This window comes from Dermacentor andersoni, chromosome 11, assembly GCF_023375885.2.
Source record: "Dermacentor andersoni chromosome 11, qqDerAnde1_hic_scaffold, whole genome shotgun sequence".
NCBI classification, from domain to species: domain Eukaryota; kingdom Metazoa; phylum Arthropoda; class Arachnida; order Ixodida; family Ixodidae; genus Dermacentor; species Dermacentor andersoni.
Genome location: NC_092824.1, coordinates 34,928,694 through 34,939,517, shown reverse-complemented (window position 1 = coordinate 34,939,517; position 10,824 = coordinate 34,928,694).

The window sequence follows — 10,824 nt, the reverse complement described above, 5'->3', positions numbered from 1 at the left end:
TGAAACAGCTAGATCCCTTGTCGCGACAGTGAAATTAGATCGGCAGTTTGGCCTACACACATGGTGCCCCTGCCTCCGCTTGGACCTCAACGATGAGGTCCAACAGAGTGCATGGTGGTCGGTGACGACACCGAGTGGGCGCCCATACAAGTTAGGACGGAATATAGTAGGACCCGAATGATGGCTAAACATTCCTTTCCCTGTCACACTGTACTTGGTCACGGTTTTTGTGAATGTTCGACTTGCGTACGCAAGGTAGTATTCCCCGAATGCGGGTTTGGGCTGCGCAAGGACAGCGGGGAGGCCGGCACCGCGAACGTCCGTGCACACTTTCGTAAGAGCTGTTAGGTCGTAATGACGACAAACTGGGTGATGGGGGAGTAAGAAGACAGCGCTGAGTTATGAAAGCGTGTTGTCGCTTTGATATGAATATGAGGAGAGTCCAATCATTTCCGAGCAGGTTCGTCAGGGGGTGATATTACCACGCAAAATTTCTAATAAACCGTCTGAAGTAGTAACAGAGTCCAACGAAACTACGTAGTGCTTTTATCAACGTTAGTTAAGGGAAATCAGCGAATGGGCGAATTTGAGTCGGATCTGGGAGGACGCCGTCCATGGATACAACATGTCTGAGTATTGTAAGCTGTCTTGCTGCGAAGAGGCACTTTGTCAAGTTCAGCTGTAGGCAAGCATTCGTCAAGCGTGTACGAACACATTTTATCTACTGAAGGGGCGAGGTGAAGTCCGGAGCAAAGGCAATAACATCATCGAGATAGCACAGGAATCCGTGCCACCTTAAGACACGCGATACTGTGCCCATCATGAGCTCAAATGTTGAAGGTGCTTTACAAAGTATTGAGTTAAATTGCCATAAGCCATCAGGCATAACAAATGCTGTCTTCGGCCGGTCCACTTCTTGTACTGGCACTTGCCAACATCCCGACCGCAAATCTAATAAAAAAGAATTCCGCGCGTTGTAGACAATAAGTGACGTCATCTGTTTGCGGTAGGAGATTCACATCCTTTTGAGTATTCTTCTTAAGGCGTTGGTAATATACACAGAAGCGGATAGAGCCATCCATTTTCGTAACAAGGACAAAAGTAGACGGCCCCCAGCCAACAAATCTTTCAATTACGTCTTGTTGGACAATCAGGATTGCTAATGGCAATTCAGGAAATTCCGTCGGCGCGCTTGCAATATTAATAGGAATCTTGAATGTCCATCGAGGCTCTGATGGCGCCCCTCCGACGACAATAGGAATCTTGAATGCCACTGCAACTCAGTACCTTATATGGGCATTGTTCCAACACCAATACGATTCCTGGATGTCCTGCAAAACTTTCTCCACAAGTTTGTTCAATACCAAGACCCAAGTTTGTCAAGGCTTACGCTTCATGGCAGGGCTGTAGCAAATGTGTACGATTGGTGAATTAGTTGGATTACTAGTTGTAACCTTTCTCTAAACGCGTTTTAGGAACAAACTTTTTGGGAGACCATGTGATTTGACCTTATAGTATGCGGGCGCGTACTATAAGAAGTTCGAATCACCTAGCGGCGAAGTATTTCGTCGACTTGCTTGTCAGAGACCAGACGCTCTGAAGCAGATACGCGATAAGGATTTGTCGCAATGGCGCGTAACGCGTAACGGTGGACGAGCGGCCTAAAGAAGTTTGCGTGATCTCGACAGAAGAACGAAATTTGTTTAATACGCATAAAAGCTCGAACGTGGTGGTGGTAGAAACAGTTATTGCGAAAATGTATGGTGGGGGCGAAGCCCCGCTACAATGCGCTTGGGCGGTTCCTGTGGGAAAAGGCCCTTACATAGCAAGGGCTAGTCCTTGTAAAGCTACCCTTTTCGTCGCGTTAGCAAAGATGCAGCGCTGATCATTAGTTGTGCTGGGGAAAAGTGCTTCGCAGTAGGACTCCACCGTGGTCGGGGGTGGGGGATAAGGGAAATTGGGGCACGTGTTGAGGTTGTGGAGAAATTCTTCTCGTTGGCCACAGAGTTTTCAGGAGGGGATGAATTCATCGGGGTAACGAAGGAAGATGAGGTAGGCAGTCGTACGAGTCTGTTATTGGCGCCAATGTGCAACTTGCAGAATATTAAGGGAGGGAACTGGGGGGTGTATTCCCGTCGGTTGTCCCAATATTGATTGAGATATCTCTAAAGGTTAGTAGGCGTTCCCCGGTTAAGTAGCGTGTCGAGCTCCTACCCGGTATCTGAGACCTCGGAGTAGGGAGTGGTCCTTCTCGTTCCAGGTTAGGTTCCTGAGTGCTTTGTTGTGTAGTCTATCGGGGTTAAGAGTTGAGGGTGTGTCAAGGCATTGTAACTCAGCCCTAATCTCCGCCTCTGTAATAGGTTGGTGAAGGATGTCGCTGGGGGGATTTGGATACTCCGAGAGTGTTTTGGTTGCGTGTGGAGGGAAATAGAGATTTCTGAGCTCTTGAAGAACTTTTTCTGGAGGTGCGTGTGACGTTTGTATGAGCTTAGTGAGATTATGGTTTTGGGCTGTCTTGGATTGAGCGGAGTCTATAAGATGCCAGATGAGGTTCCAGGGTCGGGGCATGCTTACGTTTCCATCCAGCTTGCTGCAGATGGACGCCCAGTTTTGGCGAGATGGAGTCGTGCATACGCTGTGGTGTAGACGCTGTGTTGTAGATTGTGAGTCGCGGTCATGGATGTAGTGTCCTTGTATGAAGGAGGGGGGTGTCACCGGCTTGTTTCAACGGCGCCTTCCAGGCTTGTTTATTTTGGCTCGGTTGATTGAGTCTGAACGACAACTGGGAAATGTAGTCCGTGGGTGCTATCAATTCTTCCTGTTGAGTTTGTTGGTGGCTTGGCTGTTTTCGCGTCTGGTGAAGTTTCGTGCTTTGCACGATTCCTTGCGGATGAGGTGACGCCCCTAGCACATAATGCACTTCGGAGTACAAGGAGTGTCGTGCTGCGAATGTAACGTTCCACAGCAGGAGAAAGCGTTGGTTTTGGGGCTTGGGCATGCGTCATGAAATTGACCCGGCTGTCTAAAGTTGGTAGTGGCATCCGGGCTGCCAAGGTATGGGGTGAAGCGGTGGAGTGCTCCCATGCATTTGGTGGAATGCTGGACTTTGCTTGCGTCGAAGGTGATTAGGATAGAATGTGTCTTTCCCATGCGTCGGGCTTCTGTTGTGGTGTACTCCTGGTTTCTTCTAAGCGGGTCTTGATAGAGCTCCGTAGAGGTCTCGTCCTCGTACGCGTTTGTGATGACTTCCCTGGTAGCCCCTGGGGTGTGCTGTATAGGCCGCGCACTGGAAGGTTTGGTCGGCAATGGTGAGGGAAGTCAGCGTCTTTAGAGTTTCTGCTGTTGGGAAGTGCCTTGCTGCCATTGTGAAAGTGTTGTTGGTCCGGTGGACGTGCCGGAAGAAGTAGTCTGGCAGTGTGATTTGGAGGTGGCTCCTCAGTGCCCTCGAGAGTCGAGATGTCGGGACGTCTCGGAGTCGTAGTTCACGTCGCGGACGAACGACTACACGAATAGCGCTGGGTGAGAGCGGTGGCAGCTGCTTGCACAATTGTACAGTGAGGTGAGCTTTCTTGGGCGCAGGTGGTAGATGTACCGACGTCTTCTTGCTGCCGGCTGCGACAGCTGCCTAGCGCAGCGCGTACCTGGCGTTCGGGCTAGCAGCCTCGGAGGCAGCGTTGCTCGACAGGTGAAGTGAAATGGCTGGTCGGGAGGCGTAGCCTTTATTCAGAACCGCCATCCAATCGCCTGACTGTAGCTCTTGTGTGGTTATGGCGTCGCCTTCAACTGCTACTTCCATCATAACGGGTGGCGTCATTGGTGTTGCAGGCAGAGGGGCGAAATATGAGCTAGGCTTGGCTCGATGGCTTCGGGTCTCGCTCCAATAAACGTTCATAGCGCAGACATGGTCAGGTTTTTTTCCAGAATGGGCGGCTGCGCTCTCTTCCTTAGGCACTTATGTCGCTTTTCGAACAGATTTCTGGCGTTAGAAGAGATTGGGTACCAGCAGCATATATCGTTTGCCGGAGTCGACGTTGTAGGCATCCGCTCCCGTTAGTCCCGTAGCGGCATTTTCTCTAGAAGCTGTGCACGCTGAACCGGTGTAAGGTCTTCGGCGATGGAAGGATCAAACATATCTGTGGACAATGCTACAGAAGTAGATAAAGCACTGAGGGTCAGAAGGCTGGCAAAGGCTACGTAATCCGATACGTCAATGACTTGCTTGTCATCAAGGGCATCCACATTGCCCAGACGTTCTACTCGAAGCAGTGTCGCAGGATATGGAAGCGGGTTCAAAACAAAAAGATTGCTGGAGCCTTGTGTAATGTCAACAGTAGTAAAAGATTGCACAACAGCTTTTCGTTTAAGGAACAGGCCCGATCGAGAAAACCGTCCAACTATGTTGGATAAGATGCAGCAGCAGACAGGTAGAAGCACTGATGCGTTGCGTGGAATGTTCGTACCTTCCTTCACGAGTAGTTTACACGGAATGGGCGGAACGTCTGCTAAGGTAACATTTACCATCGGTGATAGTTCAACCTCAGTACGTGCGCAATGAATAACGGCGTTATGGCGCGAAAGAAAAGTCCCAACCGAGGACAACGTTATGTTAGGGCGAAAAAAGAACAATAAACTCAATGGTATACAAGACATCCTGAATGACCACAGGTGCCGTGCACGCTGCGAGAGGGTAAACATGCTGAGTGCTTGCTATACGAACAGACAACCACGAAAGTGGCATCGTAAATTTCCGATGCCATTGACAGAGCGTTGCATCCATATAGAGACAGCGACCCCTGTGTCCTTGAGAGTAAGTGCTTGAACTTCTTCAACATAAACTTCTGTAACATTTGATGGGCCGCGGTGAGGACTTTTGTAATTTGACAGTGCCGCAGTCCTTGCCTCATGAACTGCGACAATCAGTTTTTCTATTCTCGAACGATAGGACGAGGCCGCATCGGCGATGGTCAGCCTCGCCACGGAGAAGGTGAACGGCTTGTAACGGGCACCGGTAGAAAAGCTGACGGGGCCGAAGTTTGGTCGTAGGAGCTGCAAAATTGCATTGGCACGCCTGCATCACGGAACGTCATGGGTGATGCGCTACCAGTAGATTGAGCGCGTCGACAATGGAAAACGATGCGACCGGCGTAGCCACAGGCAAAGCATATTGGCTGATCATTGGGCCTAGGCTAGGAGCTTGCGATGGCAGGTCCTGTTCATGTCCCAGGGCGCGGCGTACGGGGCATCTGGCGGAACAACGGGACGGCCACTCATGTTCGGGGCAAAGGTACAACGTCAGCGTAACTGAGAGGTAAAGCTGCATCTGCAGGGAATGGTCGGCACCTCGTGACGACTTCAACATAACTGAGGGCCGCCACTAGAAGGATCTGTTGGTGACGCAGAGGCAAGACCTCGGCGACTTTTCGCTCAATCGTAATGCCAAGGCGCGGGTCTAAAATCTCGAGTAGGCTGCTGAATATGATGCGGTTGAATGAAGGGAACTAAGGAGAGCTGACGGGAAACTTCCTCACGCACAAACGGCTTTATCTCTGAGAGCAGTATCAACTGATCGGAAGGGACAACCAGTGGAGCGACATGGGCGTGCGAAGTAGGTCGGCTGGTCAATGACGGCTGCCTTCGCAGCTCCTCGCAACTTTGGCACAGAGTAATAATTTTTGCCATAGTGCATGGATTTTTCCCCAAGCAACATACCTAAAATACCGTCCTCTAATACCTTCAAAATATTCTTGATTCTATCTGACTCTGACATGGTTGCGTCCCCTCTCTAGCACAAGTATAGAATGTCTTCGACGGAGGTCGTGCATGATTCAGTTGGCTGCTGAGATCGTTCGCGAAAACTTTGCTCTGCGCACCACTTGCGAAAAGCAGGGTCGCCAAGCAGGTCTACGAAAAAGGTCTTAAACGCTGGCCACGTCTGAAAATTCCACTCATGGTTCTCTTAATAGAGGCTGGTCACACCCGCGAGATAGATAATCGCGGTGTGAAGTCCTATTTGTTGTATACGCTTACCCTCTCGTACGACGAGACAGCATCCTCCATGCCGTTGTCATCCGAGCCGATGAAATCAGCAGGGCCCCTTTGTCGGAGCATACCGGGGCCCACGGCTCATAGAGGAGGCTGCCCCTGGGGGAATGTGTCTCAGCCATTGTAGTCCGTAGAGTGCCGGATTGTAGTTCCAGCACGGTCGTTTTTAAAATACCCGGTGCCTCCACCAATCGTGAAGAGTTTTATTGGCTGTCGACTGAGAGCGGCTGACGCGGCGGTTAAGAAGCAGCAAGAGTTCCAGCACGAGCGACGAACCCCGTGCCTACCGCTGGTGATGATGTCCGGTCAGCGTTCCTCGTCTTCACTAAGTAATGATTGAATGTCTCAACTTGACCAATTGCGCGCATATTTCCCAGTTAGAAGGCGTTACGGGACTAACACGGTTTCACCGGGGTATTGGCAAAAGAATGCTAACGAATTAAATATGTTTCTCAGCGTTTTCCGCGTTACCGCTTATTATTCGACACTCTGACCGGTAAGCGTTTCGTAACACTAAAGAATTTCGGTAGAACCCTTGTCACGATGACTGTAGGCGGTAATCCGCGTAACACTGAAGCAATGTAGTGTCACAGCATATTGCCAATTTTTCATGGCAATCGTGTAGGAAAGCTCCGCTGCATTATCTGGGATGCTGCCAAAATTTTGCTTCGAGCAATCACCGCCGATAGTGCTTGTAATAAGTGCAACAATTATGGCTCGAAAATTGTGCAGGAGCTGAGGAGCAGCATTCAGTCAACCCTTCTCTGTATCATACTTACTACGATTTGAATAAAAGGCGTCACCTTGAAAACGAAGGAGAAAATTGTGCCATTTCCATTCACATGGGGAATGAGTGCTGCGCAAAGCATACATTTACAATCATTGACCTTGTGTATGTCTGCGTATAAGACTACGTCGGTAGAGCAGCCGGATATAAGCTAAAAACTGACAGTTCTAATCTCCCCACAGTAAAAATTTCCTTTTTTACTGAAAAGACCGCAAACCAAGCGAAACTGCTTTGAAAAGGCGCGAAGAAAGTGTTGCATAAAAGCTCACATGCATATAACCACCCCACACTAATTGGTGTTCGCGCATCAGACAGAAATGTAAATGGTGTTAGCGTACTGCGTGATACAGAGCTCGAGCGTTAGTAAGGCAATGTCTGTACGCCTCGTCATCTCGATACAGAAGGACACGCATGGCTACACAGTTGTTATAGCAATGAATTGCGCTTAATTTGGTGCCACCCTTGTCGTCCACCGTTCATGGCCTGCTAGTCCCGTTGATAACGCGGGAGGATTGTCGTTTTCAGGAGAAAAGCGCCAAAAAACATTGTGGGTTTTTACGCGCAATAACCAGGATTTGATCATGACGCACGCTGTATTTGGGGAATCCAGAATCATTTGGATCATTAGGGGGTCTTTAACGTGCACATAAACCTAAGTACATGGATGTTTTCGCATTTCGCCCCCATCAAAATGTGGTCGCCGTGTCCGGGATGCGACCTCGCGAGCTCATGATTTGCAGCCCAACAGCATAGCCGCTAACCAACCACGGCGCGTGAAAAGAGCGAAAAGTGATATCGCCGGAAAAGGCACAGCAACAGCTTTGCGGCCCAGATACCCCTCCTGCCAGTTTCTGTGGCTGATCACCATTCTTAGATAACACTAAGTTGTCCACGTTTTACTGCCACCCTCAATATGGTACTCCGTCTTCTGGTATGGCAAACCTACCCGATATCCACAAGGAGTATGATATCTCACAGACCACTCCACGGCTACGAATCTGGGCAGCAGCTCCAGATATTTAAGTTAAGCATTCGTGCCATGCAACAGCTTAAATACATAGGACTGCCACCCTAACTCCCCCCCCCCCAAAAAAAAAAATAAGCAACAAGTGCACCGTACCAGGGACGCCACATGGTGACCCTCAATGACAACGGCTAGCCAAAGTGTGCTTCTATATATGCGTCGACTGGGGCAAATGCCTCACGAAACATATATTCAAACGCGTCTTTTATCGCCACACCTACACATTCATACCACACGACTGCAGGGAACACTAACAGTGTCAACTAACTGGGATGCTGTACCTCTTCGCCTAGTCATGCATTCCTTATTTGGGTGAATCTTCCCCTAAGCAAGAATTAAGGTTCATGCGAGGCATTCGGGGCAGGACAGCATGATTTTCCAGTGGATAAGCAGTCGTCTGCTGTCTCTGGCCTTGTCGCTTAACTGTATCACATATCCCCAAATCTTTGCAAGGTTTCAGGCGTGAACGCATACAGAAACAGCCTCGCAGATGTCTAGTTGCACGTTCAGCATCATGGTGTACTCAGAGTAACCGACACAAAAAACAAAAGCCCGTGGACGGCTCTCGGTTATGTCAAAAGTACTTGCGAAGACAACAATCAGGATATTATTCTCCACATGTCAGTATGTGAGATATTTCGTGATGTCAGCTGCTACGTGTACAGAGTACCCTGTGCGCATTGAGAACGGCCGAAAATCTTAGACGTGCTGGCGAGAAGAAGGCAATAGGAACATCCATTTTGTTCTTCCAGCTCTCATGCAAAATTTTAAGCTGTTTATTGTCCGGCTTATTATTCAGGAGAGCAGCCACGAAACAGAGCTAGTGTTCAGTTCCCGCTTAGGGATATCTCAGGAAAAGTTCCCAAAGTGCTTGCGGGTCTCTACACATATATGGTTATCACACCATCCTTCCTGAGGTGTCCAGGTTGCTCAAATACTAAAAACAAAATAGTGTTTATATTCAATATAAATTCTATCTGCAATGACATTTTACTTCGGCAAACTTGATTTTAACAGAGCAGCGTATATGCCATCATAGCAATGTTGGCGCAGGCGCTGCGATGGTAATTGTCCGATTTTCTTTTTAATAGGGCAAGGTAGTATCGCTTAAGAGGTCGGCTCATCCACACCGTTGCTAGCGGATATGACGCAAGCTTCAAGCGCCTTCTCAATGTTTTGAGCTAGCTAATTCTATATAATCAGAATTCCGCGTCATTTAGCAAGTGAATGGCGTTTTTGTCAGTTTCATTGTCGATAACGCCTCTTTTTCTAGCTTATCCTAACGCTCCCCCTTGTTTTTCAAGCGTACTGTTTTGCCCGAAGGTTACTCTTGCCTACGCTTTCTGAAACAAGGCCACTTTTGCTGCCCGTAATTTTAATGCAGTTGGTCTTCAAAGAAATGAAACATAATTTAACGGTAAGGGACAGTAATCCGTTTTTGTGCTATTAGACAGCGGTCAGTGTTTGAACTCGATTGAGTACTGTGCAGGAATGTATGCCAAGCACTAATTTGTCATTTCTCCCCTTTGTCTGCCTTCGACCCATTGCCCCTTTCTCTCTAAAAAGGTACGTAGAAACTCTATTGGAGTTATCTAATTGTGCAGAAGGATGCCACAAAATTTCTGTTAGGTCACCCCTAAGTTTCAACTTCGCCTGCCCCAAAATTTTAAGTTGGCCCAACACCAAATTTCAGTTCGCCTGCCCCAAATTTAAGTTGGCCCACCCCTAATTTCTGTTGGGCCACACCTAACTTTCAAGTTGGCCCGCACCCAACTTTGAAGTTGGCCCGCCGACAAATTTCAGTTGGCCTGCCCCAGAATTTAAGTTAGTGAACCCCAAATTTGAAGTTGCCATAACCCCAAATTTCAGTTGCCCCACCCCCAAATTTTCATTAGGCCACCTTTAACTTTCAAGTAAGCCCATCCCCAAACTTCTGTTGGCCCAATCCAAAATTTGAAGACGGCACAACCGCACATTCCAGTCGCCATATCCTTGAATTTAAATTTGCCCGAACTTCAAATTTCAGTTGACGACCCTCAATATTCCAAGTTGGCCTATAGTCAAGTTTCAGTTTAGCCAGCCCTAACTTTCAAGTTGGCCCCCCAAAGTTTAGTTGGGACACACCTAAAAGTCAATTTGGCCCACCCCCGAAAATTCACTTGGCTTACCCTTTAACTTCAGTTGGTCCACCGCTAAATTTGACTTGGCTCATCCATGAACTTCAAGTTGGCCCGACCCCAGATTTCAGTAGCCAACTTCAATGTTTCAGGTTGGTCCACTGCCAAATTTCAATTCACCCAACCGTAACTTGCAAGTTCCTCACCCCCGAATTTCAAGTTGGCCCGCCCCTCAACTTAGGGAAGACCATCCTTGATTTTACGTTGGCCCACCACTACTATAGGCAACGGCATGCATTTTCTGTGTGGCCCTATGTAGTCCTATGGGCATCCTCTGACTGACTGAACAAACATTGTTGAAACCAGCAAGAGGTGGTGGCTAGGCCTAGGCCTCTCACGCGGGGACGTCGAGGTGTTGCCTCTTCACCGCCTCGCAGGTTCGCTGAGTCGCCCAGAGTTGATCAAGGTGGGAGCTACGCAGGACGGCGTGTCATCTCGACGAGAGGGTCATGGGGTTAGTGTCGGGGTATGTTTGGGAACAGTCCCAAAGCATGCCTGGAAGTGTGGCTGGCTGTGTCTTGCAGATATGGCACGTGGGATTGGGGTAAATGTCTCGCTAGATCTTGTGAAGTTGTAACGAGGGGTAAGTATTCGTTTGTAGCAGGCGGAGAGCTGTAGCCTGCGCTCGGGATAGCTTGTTGTGTGGGCAGGGGAAGGTTCTACGGTCTGAGTCGAAGGACTTCACAAAATCATTGTAGCGTGTTAGGCGACCGCTACCGGTGCGGGTAGCCTCCCCGTCTCGTGCGCGGTTAACTAGGCCTCGCGCTAGGGAGTGGGTCCGCTCGTTGAAATTG